A 12,422-nucleotide genomic window follows, 5' to 3' on the forward strand; every position below is an offset into this window, starting at 1 on the left:
GACATGACATACGGCAAAGTACGGTGACCCTTGAGCAAGGCACTGAACCCCCCAACAGCTCCCTGGCTACGAGTCAGGCTCTGTAACCATTAGGCCACGACTTGCCCCAAACTCCACATACTTTTATCTTTGTGGATGAAGCTGGATTAAACCTGGCAAAAACACGACACAGGGGAAGAAATGTAATGAAACAGAGAGTGACTATTTCATTTCTAAATGACCTACATATTCCACTTGTGCCAGCTGAGGAGAGAAGCCAAAGGGCATCAAACTCTCCTTCCTTCATTGTTATGTGGGATAATGTGGCATTCAATCACTCTGCTGCAGCCACAGAGTGGTTTGTGTCACATCCCAGGATGTCAGTATTATACCTGCCTCCATACTCCCCTTTCTCAAACCCCATAGAGGAGTTTTTATCTGCGTGGAGGTGGAAGGTGATGTCGACGAGAACTTGTGGCCAAATGCAAGAGAGAGAGCAGACTAGAACTGTAATGTACTATAATGAACAACTACACATGTTACAGTAATGTGTAGAATGTATTTTATTTATCCTTTTTTTATTATCATTGCAGCCCTGGAGTATTTTTCCCTCTTTTTTCACCTTTTGGTTATAATTTTCAAGCACTATATTCATATAAAAAAAATTAAATTTTGATTAATTTCTGATTCATTCGTGTTACAAATGCTTTCAATAAAGTGAGATTGTGTTACAGTTTTCTATATGAAGAACCGATTTATGTGGAAAATCATTGAAAAGAAAAGTTCATCAGTTATGTAATGCTTCCTGTTGTTTAGGTCAGTGTGTTGTGAATGAAATGAGAAGTTTTCTGAATGAGAATTGTGAATGAGAATTGTTGCCAGTGTTTGTTGGTCTGAGTGAGTTTTGTAGGTGAGATTAACTGTTTGGCCAACATTCACGCCGGTAATGCAGACTGTGTGAAGGGTTTTGAAAATGTGGTTTCAGTATTGAACAATGCTTGTTAGCAACTGGAAAAAAACTGTAATGTAACATAGTATAAATACTCACTAAAATATGTTTTTTTCTTACAACAATCATATGTAAATGAAGCAAGTTACTGTATTTTATGTTGTAATGTTACTTTTGGATGAAACAATATTTTTTGTTCCTGTTTATTTAAAGGCTTTTCTGCCAAATGTCCTGCGGTGTGACTGTAACATAAATGAGACATGAAATATAAGCAGCTATAAAATAAACCAGCAACATTCGGAATAATTCATAAGATCTTTGCCATTATTTTACAAATATCAACTTAAAAAAAAAGGTTTTTACATACAAAAACAATATACAGGAATATCTACGACAAGCAAAATTTTGTAACATAAATGCCGTCCTGCGGCGTGACATGGAAGTCATGTGGTGTGACATCACTTTAAATGCAACTAAATGCCTTAATTAAGTTAATTTGATTTTTATCATGATGTAGCTTTCGAAGCACTGCATAATTTAACTATCACAAAAAAAATAAATAAACAGAGCAGTAAGACTTTTTCTCATTTTACGAAATATTTCTATGTGAAGGTGCAAGTAAGGAGTGGGACTGAAAAACAGTTGTGTTGAATTTCAATGATGATTTTTAGAAAAGGCTTCTTGAACTTTAACGTATGTGATTTGCAGTTGAAATCAGTAATATCTGTATATTTTCTCTTTACTGTAGTGTGGTGTCACACCGCAGGACATTTTACGTCTGTTGCTGAGAAAAAGGCTTAGAAAATAGCATAAAGAAGGGGAAATTCTATAAAACAGTAACAGTGACACCAACTTCAGCCGTTGAACATTATAATTTCATATATTTGGTTTTGAAAAATATTTATTTTGTTTGTCAAATATATATTTTGTTTGTCACATAAAAAAATACTGTTTCACCTCAATTTGTCAAGTGCCTGTGTACAGATGTGCAGGTGTGGATGTTGTGTACAGATGTGTAGGTGCGGATGTTGTGTACAGATGTGCAGGTGAGGATGTTGTTACAGATGTGCAGGTGTGGATGTTGTGTACAGATGTGCAGGTGTGGATGTTGTGTACAGATGTGCAGGTGCGGATGTTGTGTACAGATGTGCAGGTGTGGATGTTGTGTACAGATGTGCAGGTGTGGATGTTGTGTACAGATGTGCAGGTGCGGATGTGGTGTACAGATGTGCAGGTGCGGATGTGGTGTACAGATGTGCATTCTGGATGTTCTGCATGAGCGGGGAAATGAAACTCAGTATGAGAACTTGGAGAGAGGAAAAGCCAAGTTTACTCATATTAAAAATAACTAACGTTTAAGAGGAAACACGGTTTTTATATTTAGGAAAGAGAAAAAAAAAGATTGAGAAATATTATATGATTATTTAAGAAAATCAGAAACTATTAGAGAAGAAGGATGGTTTTACAGATAAGGGGTGAAAAATAAAAGAAGGAGGCACTTTGTAGCACGTGTTGGATCTCCACAGGGAACTGGACACTTTAGTGCATCACCACTGATGCTTCATGTTGTCTGTGGTCTTATTGCTGAAGATAATGTCTGAGATTCAGTCTGTGACGTGTCCACAGAGGTCCAACACCTGCGTAATAAACACTGCACCATGTGCAAAATTACACTCATTGTGATTTCAGGTGTTGTATTCTAAAGCGATTTCTTACTGTTTTCATGTTCTTACTTACGTCAGAGTTGCTGTAGAGTCGTTCTTTATTCTCTCTCTTCATGTTAAATGAACACACTTCTCCCTTACTCAAAACCTCAAGCCACTGAATACACACATGAATCATGACAGTAAATTAAAGACCAATACAGTCGCTTTGCTGTTAATACATCTTCTGTTTTATACATTAAATTATAGCACTGAGCTGTCCAATATTCTGTGTATTAGAGACTCTGTTATTCAGCTGCATCGAGGTGTAACGGGACTCTAACATTAGTGATTTGTTCTCTAGAAACTTCTGTGTACTTATAATTAGTTGTTTTACTTCTTCCTGAGTAAATCTGTCAGTGTCTGAGGTTTCAGTGTAGCTACGGATCATACAGAGGTCTGTGGGTGAGATGCTGCTTCCTGTTTGGTTCCTGTTTGGTTCTGTCACTGTTTCTGTCACATGATAATAAACCATGAAGTTAGATAAGGTGAAGGAGAGGGTTAGGGTATGTAGGAGTTCACCATTAATAAGATATGTCAGTTATCAGTATGGAGATGCCACAAAAACACACACACATACACGAACACATACTGTACACACACACACACATACAGATACACATACACACTCACACACACACACACACACACGTGCACGTACACGTACACACACACGCATACACATACAGACTCACACACACACACATACACACACGTGCAAGTACACGTACACACACACGCATACACATACAGACTCACACACACACACACGTGCACGTACACGTACACACACACGCATACACATACAGACTCACACACACACATACACACACGTGCAAGTACACGTACACACACACACGCATACACATACAGACTCACACACACAGACACCCATACACACACACATACACACACACTCATACACACACACACATACACACACACACACACACACACAGAAATAAGGCTCAATACTGAGCAGCAACTTTAATAAAGAAAATGTGTCTAAATCATTTCTTCTTTATATAATAAGGTTTAAAATACATTGCTCAGGATGTTGAGTCCTTTAGTTAACACACCATGGAGCTCGAGTAGCTTTTGTACACACACACACACACACACACACACACACACACACACACACACACACACACACACACTCATACACTCAGGATGTTGAGTCCTTTAGTTAACACACCATGGAGCTCGAGTAGCTTTTGTACACACACACACACACACACACACACACACACACACACACACACACACTCATACACTCAGGATGTTGAGTCCTTTAGTTAACACACCATGGAGCTCAAGTAGCTTTTGTACACACACACACACACACACACACACACACACACACACACACACACACACACATACACTCAGGATGTTGAGTCCTTTAGTTAACACACCATGGAGCTCGAGTAGCTTGTGTACTTGAGTAACTAACATCTGGTTAGATACCTTATTATGTTTAACGACCTCATACCTAAGTCTCTCCTTCACTTTTCCCTTACTTCATATTTTTTATCAAAAATTTCCCACATCACTGAAATCTTTACTCTTTACAGTAAAGATTTGGACAGTTATTGTCTACTTACTGATTCTTCTGCTGTTCAGAAGGTTGGTGTCTTTAGCCAGACTTTGGTTACTGAGGCTACTTCATGTCAGATGGTTCAGATCAGATAAAATGTCTGATTCATTGTTTTCAGTAAGAAGAAATGTGTTAAGTCTATTAGTATGCAGATGCCCCAGAGGGACACACATGTAAGGAAAACATAGAAACACACCCTCACACACACACACACAAACATACTCACACACACACACACACACACACACACACACACACACACACACACACACACACACACACACACACACACACACAAACATACACGCACACATGCACACACAAACATACACACACACACACACACACACACACACACACACACACACACACACACACACACACACACGGGAGTAAGTCTAATACTGAGAATCAATTCAATTCAAGTTTATTTGTATAGCGCTTTTTACGATGGGCTTCGTCTCAAAGCAGCTTTACAGAACATAAACATAGAACAGAAGGTAAACATAAGGAGAAAAAAGAATTAATATAGTAAAAATTAAGATATATATATATATATATAGTTCACAGTGTGTATGTATGTATGTGTGTATGTATGTATGTATGTATGTATGTATTTGTCCCCCTATGAGCAAGTCTGAGGTGACTCAGGCAGCAGTGGCAAGGAAATACTCCCTTAAATTGGTAAAGGAAGAAACCTTGAGAGGAACCGGACTCAAAGGGGAACCTCATCCTCATATGGGTGACACTGGGGGTGAGATTATAAATATACAGTCAAACAAATGTTGAATTGGTGTAAAGATCACATGGAGTTCAGATCTCCTCTTGGTATTATAGAGTCCAACTGGAGCTGGTAGATCTGTAGATGTCTCAGGATTTTCATAGAGTCAGCCTCATCTCAGTGGAGTTGAGTCCTTTTGTTAACACACCATGGAGCTCGAGTAGCTTGTATACTTGTGGATGAGGATGAGAGGATGAGAAGGAAGGAGTTTGTTTACCAAAAGTTACTAAGTAAAGTAGAAGCTCAGGTACAGACATTAACCCTTTCAACAGCAGAAGAATCATTAACTCGCCAAATCTTTAGTGTAAAGAATAAAGCTTTCAGTGAGAGGGCCAGCAACAGATGGAGGAAGAGGAGTGCTGACTTCATCCAGACATCACGCAAGGCACAAAGAAGCAGAGGCTGAAAAACACAGATTCATCTTAATAAGAGTTCATGGAGCTCCATACACACACACACACTCTGTATATGAGATAAATGAATTAAGAACAGGAAGTAAGAAGCACTGCACATACATTACTAGATTAGTTATAAGGGCTACGGCATGATGACAGAAAATTAAAGAGAACGGAGAATTTCGATGCAGTGACATCTACTGGACAAAGTTGCTGGTTTGTTTGCTGTCTTTGTGACGGCTTATTAACCTTCCTCACTGAGTCTGGTTGTGGGAAATTTTAATGCATAGAAGGTTCAACTTATACCCCAACTAGGGAAACCATGCACATGAGAGGGGGAGAGGAGACCATACATTGAGTGTCCAATGTAAACACGCACACAGGCCATTAGGGCCATAAGAAGCAAAGGAATCCTAGACAGAGACCATTAGAGGTCATAAATAAAACACTCAGCAACCCCCCCCCCCCCCCCACACACACACACACACAGTGAGGCAGAACAAGACATGTACATGTACAGGATGTAGGGAAAAGAAGTTTAATATAAAGGCTTTAATAATGAGATACAACATCAAAAGGAAAGAGTCACTTCTTAATGTAAAATGGTTTGACAGCAAAACAAGGCGGATATTGAGTCTTTTTGTTAACACGCCACGTAGTTTGAGTAGCTTGTGGTGTGCTTGTAGGCTGGAGGAGTTTGGGTTGAATAAGTGGCGACTGTAGCAGTCTGGGTTGAAACATTTATTCTCCGAAAAGCGGATGAGTCACTGGGTCGACCACGACTCTCCATGTTCCGGAGGTACTAAGTAATGACCTCAGTAGATCAGCAGTAGAAGACGGTGTCGAAAGTTCAGTCTTGTCCAGAAGATTTGCAACCCAAGTAGAGATCAAAGCTATGAAACACGAGAACTTCTGTAAACACATGCTCACTCCGGCCACCAGGGTAATAAATCAACCAATGACTACTGCACACTGTATCCAAAGAGACAGAATAGTAAAGAACTGGTTTTAAGTCATACAGAAGAAACAATGTTGATAAACAAAAACCTGAGGAGATCCAATACATACCCATGTGAAGTCGCGTTAAGTTGAGTCTGTTAAAGAAGAACCTCACGAAAGGGAATGAAGTCTCTAAACACACATAGGACCCAACTCATAAGTTTTATGCCCGGACGACGTGGCCCAAGTCCTGTGGAAATGGGATCCCCCAGGGGAAAGATAATGGGAATTTATGGGGCCTAATGCAGAGGCAAATGTTTACCCAACATCTGGGCTAAAAGGGTCATTTTTTCAAGACAATGGGAAATTCCCGAGCATGCGGAAAGTGCGTGCGTAAGCGATTTATGATTGGATAGCAGGGGGGGTATGGCGAAGAGGGGGGCATGTCAGAATCCCGTCTACTGAGCGAACTTGTATCCCTGGTGCAGGTCTCGTCTACTAGACAAACTTGTACCCCTGGTCCCAGCTGGTTGATTGCTGTCTGTACGACTGTCAATAAACCTACCTCAACTGAATCCAGTCTTCGTGAGTTTGGCTGATCATTTCTTCTTTAAATTTTAACTTGTGAGTTGTTGTTTAAACTTGTAGTCAGATTGCCGGAGCTAGCCTGGGCCAATGTAGGGTGGCGACGGTCTTCTACAAAGGAAAACATAGAAACACACCCTCACACACAGTTTGTGTCTCCTGTGTAATATTTACATTTACATTTATGACATTTAACAGACACCCTTATCCAGAGTGACTTACAACTTAGCAACTGAGGGTTAAGGGCCTTGCTCAGGGGCCCAGCAGTGGCAGCTTGGTGGCCTGGGGTTTGAACCCATGACCTTCCGGTCAGTAGCCCAACACCTCAATCACTGAGCTACCACATCCCATAATAGAAATGGGAGTCTCAACAGCAGTCGGAAGACAGGTCAACAAAGATATGGAGCATATAGTCAATGAACCAGAAAGATAAATGGAACTGATATAAAAGATCATGAACTTCTAGATGAGGATATACGAGGATATGTATGAGGTAATAAAAATAAAGACCATCTGGAGTTAACGGAAATTACGAGTACATGAAGTTTGTGAGCAGCCAATGATAGAAAAGGAGGAATAATGTTGTGAAAAATCTTAGTAAAAATAATTAAAGTATTATTCCTTACAATACTATAACCAAAGTAAAGTATTAAGCCTCACAAAATATTACAATTGGTGTCATAAGTCATATGTAGGCGAGGATGTAGGCCCCAGATGTTAGGAATAGTTTTAAGGTAATATATATGACTAACACCTAAATAACCACACCTGAGTCAAAGTGTAAACAAGAAAAGAAGTTTATTGTAATCATAAACTTAGTAAAAGTAACCAGACTCAGTGCTATCAGTGCTATTAGTCAGTCTGAGCTCTCTGATCAACAATGTGTGAGGAAGTGAAAGTCGGGAGTTCAGCTGAAACAGGCCTTATGTAGGGAGTAGAGCGAGACAGCTGAATCGGGCGACCAGCTGGACGGACCTGCTGACTCTGAGATCGAGGGTCTAAAGGGAACCTGACCTTTAGTGGAACTACAGAAACTAAGGCTTAAAATATGCATGAGCAAGCCCAGTCTGGAAAGTGACAGACTGAGGATCATAACAAAGTTCAGCTCATAGGTTTAGTAAGCTTAAGGAGTCAACATAGAACTCCACTTATATACAAAGCAACGTTATAACAGCAAAGGCTTAGCAAAAACAGCAATACAACATAACCAGTATAATCAAGAGCTATTATCATAATTCAAAGTCATAAAGATAACATATAATCAATCAATTATATAATCAGTAGAAATCATATACAGTATAGACATTGAGATTGTAACTAATTTGCGGGCATCAGGGAGCCGCTATCAATATGCGGGAGACTCCCGGAACATCCGGGATACTTGGGATGTCTGGTTTTGTGTTTGTCTAGACCAGGGTCGGCAACCCGCGGCTCCGGAGCCGCAAGTGGCTCTTTCATCCCTCTGCTGCGGCTCCCTGTAGATTTGGAAAATAAATATTTAATTTAAATGTATTTTATTTTAGTTAGTTGGATGCTAGTTTAGTTAGATTCTCTTGTAACATTAAAATAAACCGTGTTTAATTATTTTGTCGCTCAAAATATGCGTCATAACTGCCAACTGCGAAATCCGACACACAGAAGCAGACACATTTTTGGTTTGCTGCAGCCGGCAAGTTAAAGTTTTGATGTCATGCAGGACAGTCAAGTGTCACGCATTGAGAGTGACAGTCACGCATTTCGGTCTTTTCTCACGCTCTTCCGCCACACCATCGTATTTCTCACGCAGAAAAACATTTTGACTATTTATCATATATTTAATAAGCCGCAGCGCCCAAAATGTATCAGTCTGCGCCGCTGTCACTATGGAACTTAGTTCTTAGTCAAGCCTGACACTTATCAGCCAATCAGAAAATGGCACTATCTGGGTAAGATTTAACGCAACAACCAATGAAAAAAAAATGGGGTTGCGGGCGGGTAGGAAATGTCACGCTTGCCTGTCTTCAAAACTTGAGAGCCCTGGTCATCAATACGAAGCGGATTCAATTATACATTGAACATTTTATTTGAAAGTAACCTTCAACCCAGCGTCTCTTTTGTTAAGTTTAGTTCAAAATGTCCAAAATATTTTTGTTTGCCTGCAGAAATAAAATTGCGTTTACTCGGTAGTAGTTCATTGATTTCATAAATGCAACATACTACAGTTTTTTCTATACTTTCCATGAAGGTAAAAAACGATATATGCAGTGTTATCTTCATTTTAGATGTCAAAAGGGTTTTGTGGCTCCCTGTGTTTAAGGGTCCAAATGGCTCTTTGAGTGTTTAAGGTTGCCGACCCCTGGTCTAGACAATAACGCATAAAAGGGCATTAATGGGAACATTAAAGAACGTTCTTTAAAAAAGTAACTAACAAGTTACTTTTAACAGTAACGCGTTACTTTTTGGTGTAAGTAATCAATAACGTAATTGAGTTACTTTTTGAATGAAGTAACCAGTAACTGTAACTAGTTACTATTCTTTAGTATTTTTTATAACTTACTTTTTTATAACTATTTTTTATAACTTTCTCATTGTAGCTGTAAAAGAGGATTAATCCACAAGACGTCTGTGTTATATTGAGTGGCAAATAACCCCGTCGTTAAAAATGGAGCACATTTTTAACAACGAAGCATGTTTTTTAATAACAATGTGGAAGTAAGTCGGGAAAAACAACAGGAAAATAAAAAGGGCAGACTTGTTTTTCTGGGAAATAAGGGGAAGTCTTATTGTGTAGTCTGCAAAGTAAGGGGAATTTAAATGTAAAGCTCATGTAAATTACAAAATAAGGAGGAATTACCTGAATGTATAGAAGGCACCTAGATGTGCCAGGGTATATATTGAGGAGATTTCCTGGGGAGGGGGCTTGGCTTGCTGGCTTGCTTGCTTTTTTGTGTTCGAACTTTTTGGGTTGCAGGTGGATGCTTGCTTGGGTTTTTTCATTTCATTGCTTTTGACTTACAAATTTTTCCTTGAGCTCAATGGAAGTGTTGGCTGATTGGCTGCAATAAAGAAGTTTGCTCATTCTCATCCAGGTCTGGAGAGTCTTCTCATTGTTTTATTTGTATCAATTATAGTGTTATCAGTAAAGTTTAGTTTAAATAGTTAATATTCGGCTAAAAGTCTAAAAGTGCGGTTCACCCTGCGATATGTCCATTCAGAGGCGGGCTCTCTGAGTTCCGACATATTTAGGGTTAGCGTGATCTGCGTCCGGAACCGGGACCACTCTCTCAGAAGGGCTACAGAGGCCGGCCATAATCACAAGGTGAGCAGACGCCTGTTATGTTCAAATGTCTGTGTCATAGTGAATCTGTGGCCTGACAGCAGAGGGGTGGCCCTGGTGAGGGAGGCGGACAACTGCCCTCGAAATCAAGAACTTTTAAGGGTGAAATAAAAGAGCTGGATTAGAAATAGCAAACCCATAAGTAGATAAGGGTAAGTGGTTTGTGGTTCCTTTTTTGGCAGTTCCTGCTATGACTGTGTATGTGTGTATATGTGCGAAAAAGTCTCATGAGTGAAGAAGTGTTATTTTATTTTATACTTGGTTTATATTGTTATTTATATTTGGTATAACTTGTTGTGATGGGGCCTGAGTGCTGTTAAACTCACAGACCGTGGCTGCACGGGCAGGTGGAGAAAACGTTAGTCCTAGATACCACTGTCAGGTGAGACAGGGCTGCATGGTAGAGCTGGGGGCAACCAAGAATGAGTATACGGTAATGAGTATATGTGTATGGAATTGTTTATGTGCATATGTGAATTGTTGAACCGAATGACGATTCGGTTTGATGTTTAATGTTTGATTTAGCAAAAGTAGTTGCAAGATATCGTTAACTCCATAATCCGAATTCAGGAGGAATTGTTGTGTGTAATAGAAGTGATTACAGCTGTAGGGGTGTATTGATTGGATAAATTGACAGGGAGTTAGGAATTGCATTGTGGGCAATTAAATGTTTTATGGGATTTATGAAGTAGAAAGTCCCAGAAGAAGAAGAGGTAAGTAAGCACGACATTAGTGTTGTGTAAAGTAGTAGAAAGCAATACTGGAGTAAAAGTACAAGTATCATACTAGAAAAAGACTTTGGTAGAATATTATACCTTATATTATAATATAATACCTTTTAGAATATAATATAATATATTAATAATATTAGTTATTAATTAATAATTAATATAAAAATTACTTTATATTAAATTAATAATATTTAATATAATACTTTTTAAAATTTCAGTGATCTTCAGTAGGCACAAGATCAGCGGCGGTTCTAGGGTTTTATCTTTAGGGGTTTTAGCCCTCAGTGAGAATTTAAAAGAATTTTAAAAGAAAGAATTTAAAAGAAAGAGTTTTATATTATATATTATATTATAATCATTATTATTATTATATGACTACATAGTAAGCCAAACGTTATGGTATTATTCAAAATGGTAAAAGTGGACACCAAAATGTTATGCATGATGTAATGATGCCAGTCTTGAATCAGATCAGTTCATGTATGTGTGCATTCTCTACAAACAGTGTGTCCAATGGATGCAGTCATTAATAAAAATAAATAAATAAATAATATCCACAAGACAAAGACCAAATCAATATATATTATGTTTGTGTAGTATTGCATGGCTTGTTTGCATTTATATTTTGTTTGTTCTACAACTCTGGTAACAAGGATAGTGACATTTCGCGCCTGTGTTTCTCTGACGTGCGTAATGCAATCGATCTAGTCTAGGAGCAGATTAATCTCCCTTATGGCATCCTTCTGATTTTAGTTTTTAGTAACGAGTAACGAAGATGCTTAGTGGAAATATAACGGAGTAAAATATACATTTTAGCTAGGAAATAAAAAAAAAGAGCGAAGTAAAGTATAGATGCGTGAAATTCCTACTTAAGTACAGTAACGTACAGAAGTTTTTGTATTTCGTATTTGTACTCCGTTACATCACAACACTGCACGACACATTTAGAACATTAGGACATTGTACACACAAAGGGTTGTATGGAGAGAGCACAATGAGAAAGGAGAATTAATGTGTTGTATTTTATATACAAGAACAGAAACGTCATTCCGCTTTTAAGCTTTAATTCCTCGTATTAACAACGTCACAGACGCACAGCTTCGGGCTGCTTCCAACATACAAATCGTCTACTCCCTCATCAGTGCATCAACACATACACACACCACTATTGACCTCTACTGGTCAGGTCATTTTTAAGTTAGAACACAACATATTACATAGTGAATGGAAGGTATAGACTGAAGGGTGATGAACAGTTGAGTTCAGATATTGAAGAAGAGACAGATCTGGAGATTGAAACCATGGGAGTAAGAACACATTTTTTTGATGAGTGTACGAGGATAGAAGTGGTGTAGAAAGACAGGCTTTGATGAACAGTGGGCATTAGAAAGTTTCTTTCCATGTGATAATTGGTATGAGAAAGTAAAAGCGATCTGGAGGCCAC

The 12,422-nt window shown here is 38.8% G+C and overlaps 1 protein-coding gene across 2 annotated transcripts in view; it reads left to right on the forward strand.

Moving 5' to 3' along the window:
- Positions 1–12,422, forward strand: part of LOC113638191 — a 37,396-nt gene that overhangs the window by 1,152 nt on the left and 23,822 nt on the right. The gene's annotated exons all lie outside the window — the stretch shown is intronic.

The sequence above is a fragment of the Tachysurus fulvidraco genome, chromosome 10, assembly GCF_022655615.1.
Source record: "Tachysurus fulvidraco isolate hzauxx_2018 chromosome 10, HZAU_PFXX_2.0, whole genome shotgun sequence".
Classification (NCBI taxonomy): domain Eukaryota; kingdom Metazoa; phylum Chordata; class Actinopteri; order Siluriformes; family Bagridae; genus Tachysurus; species Tachysurus fulvidraco.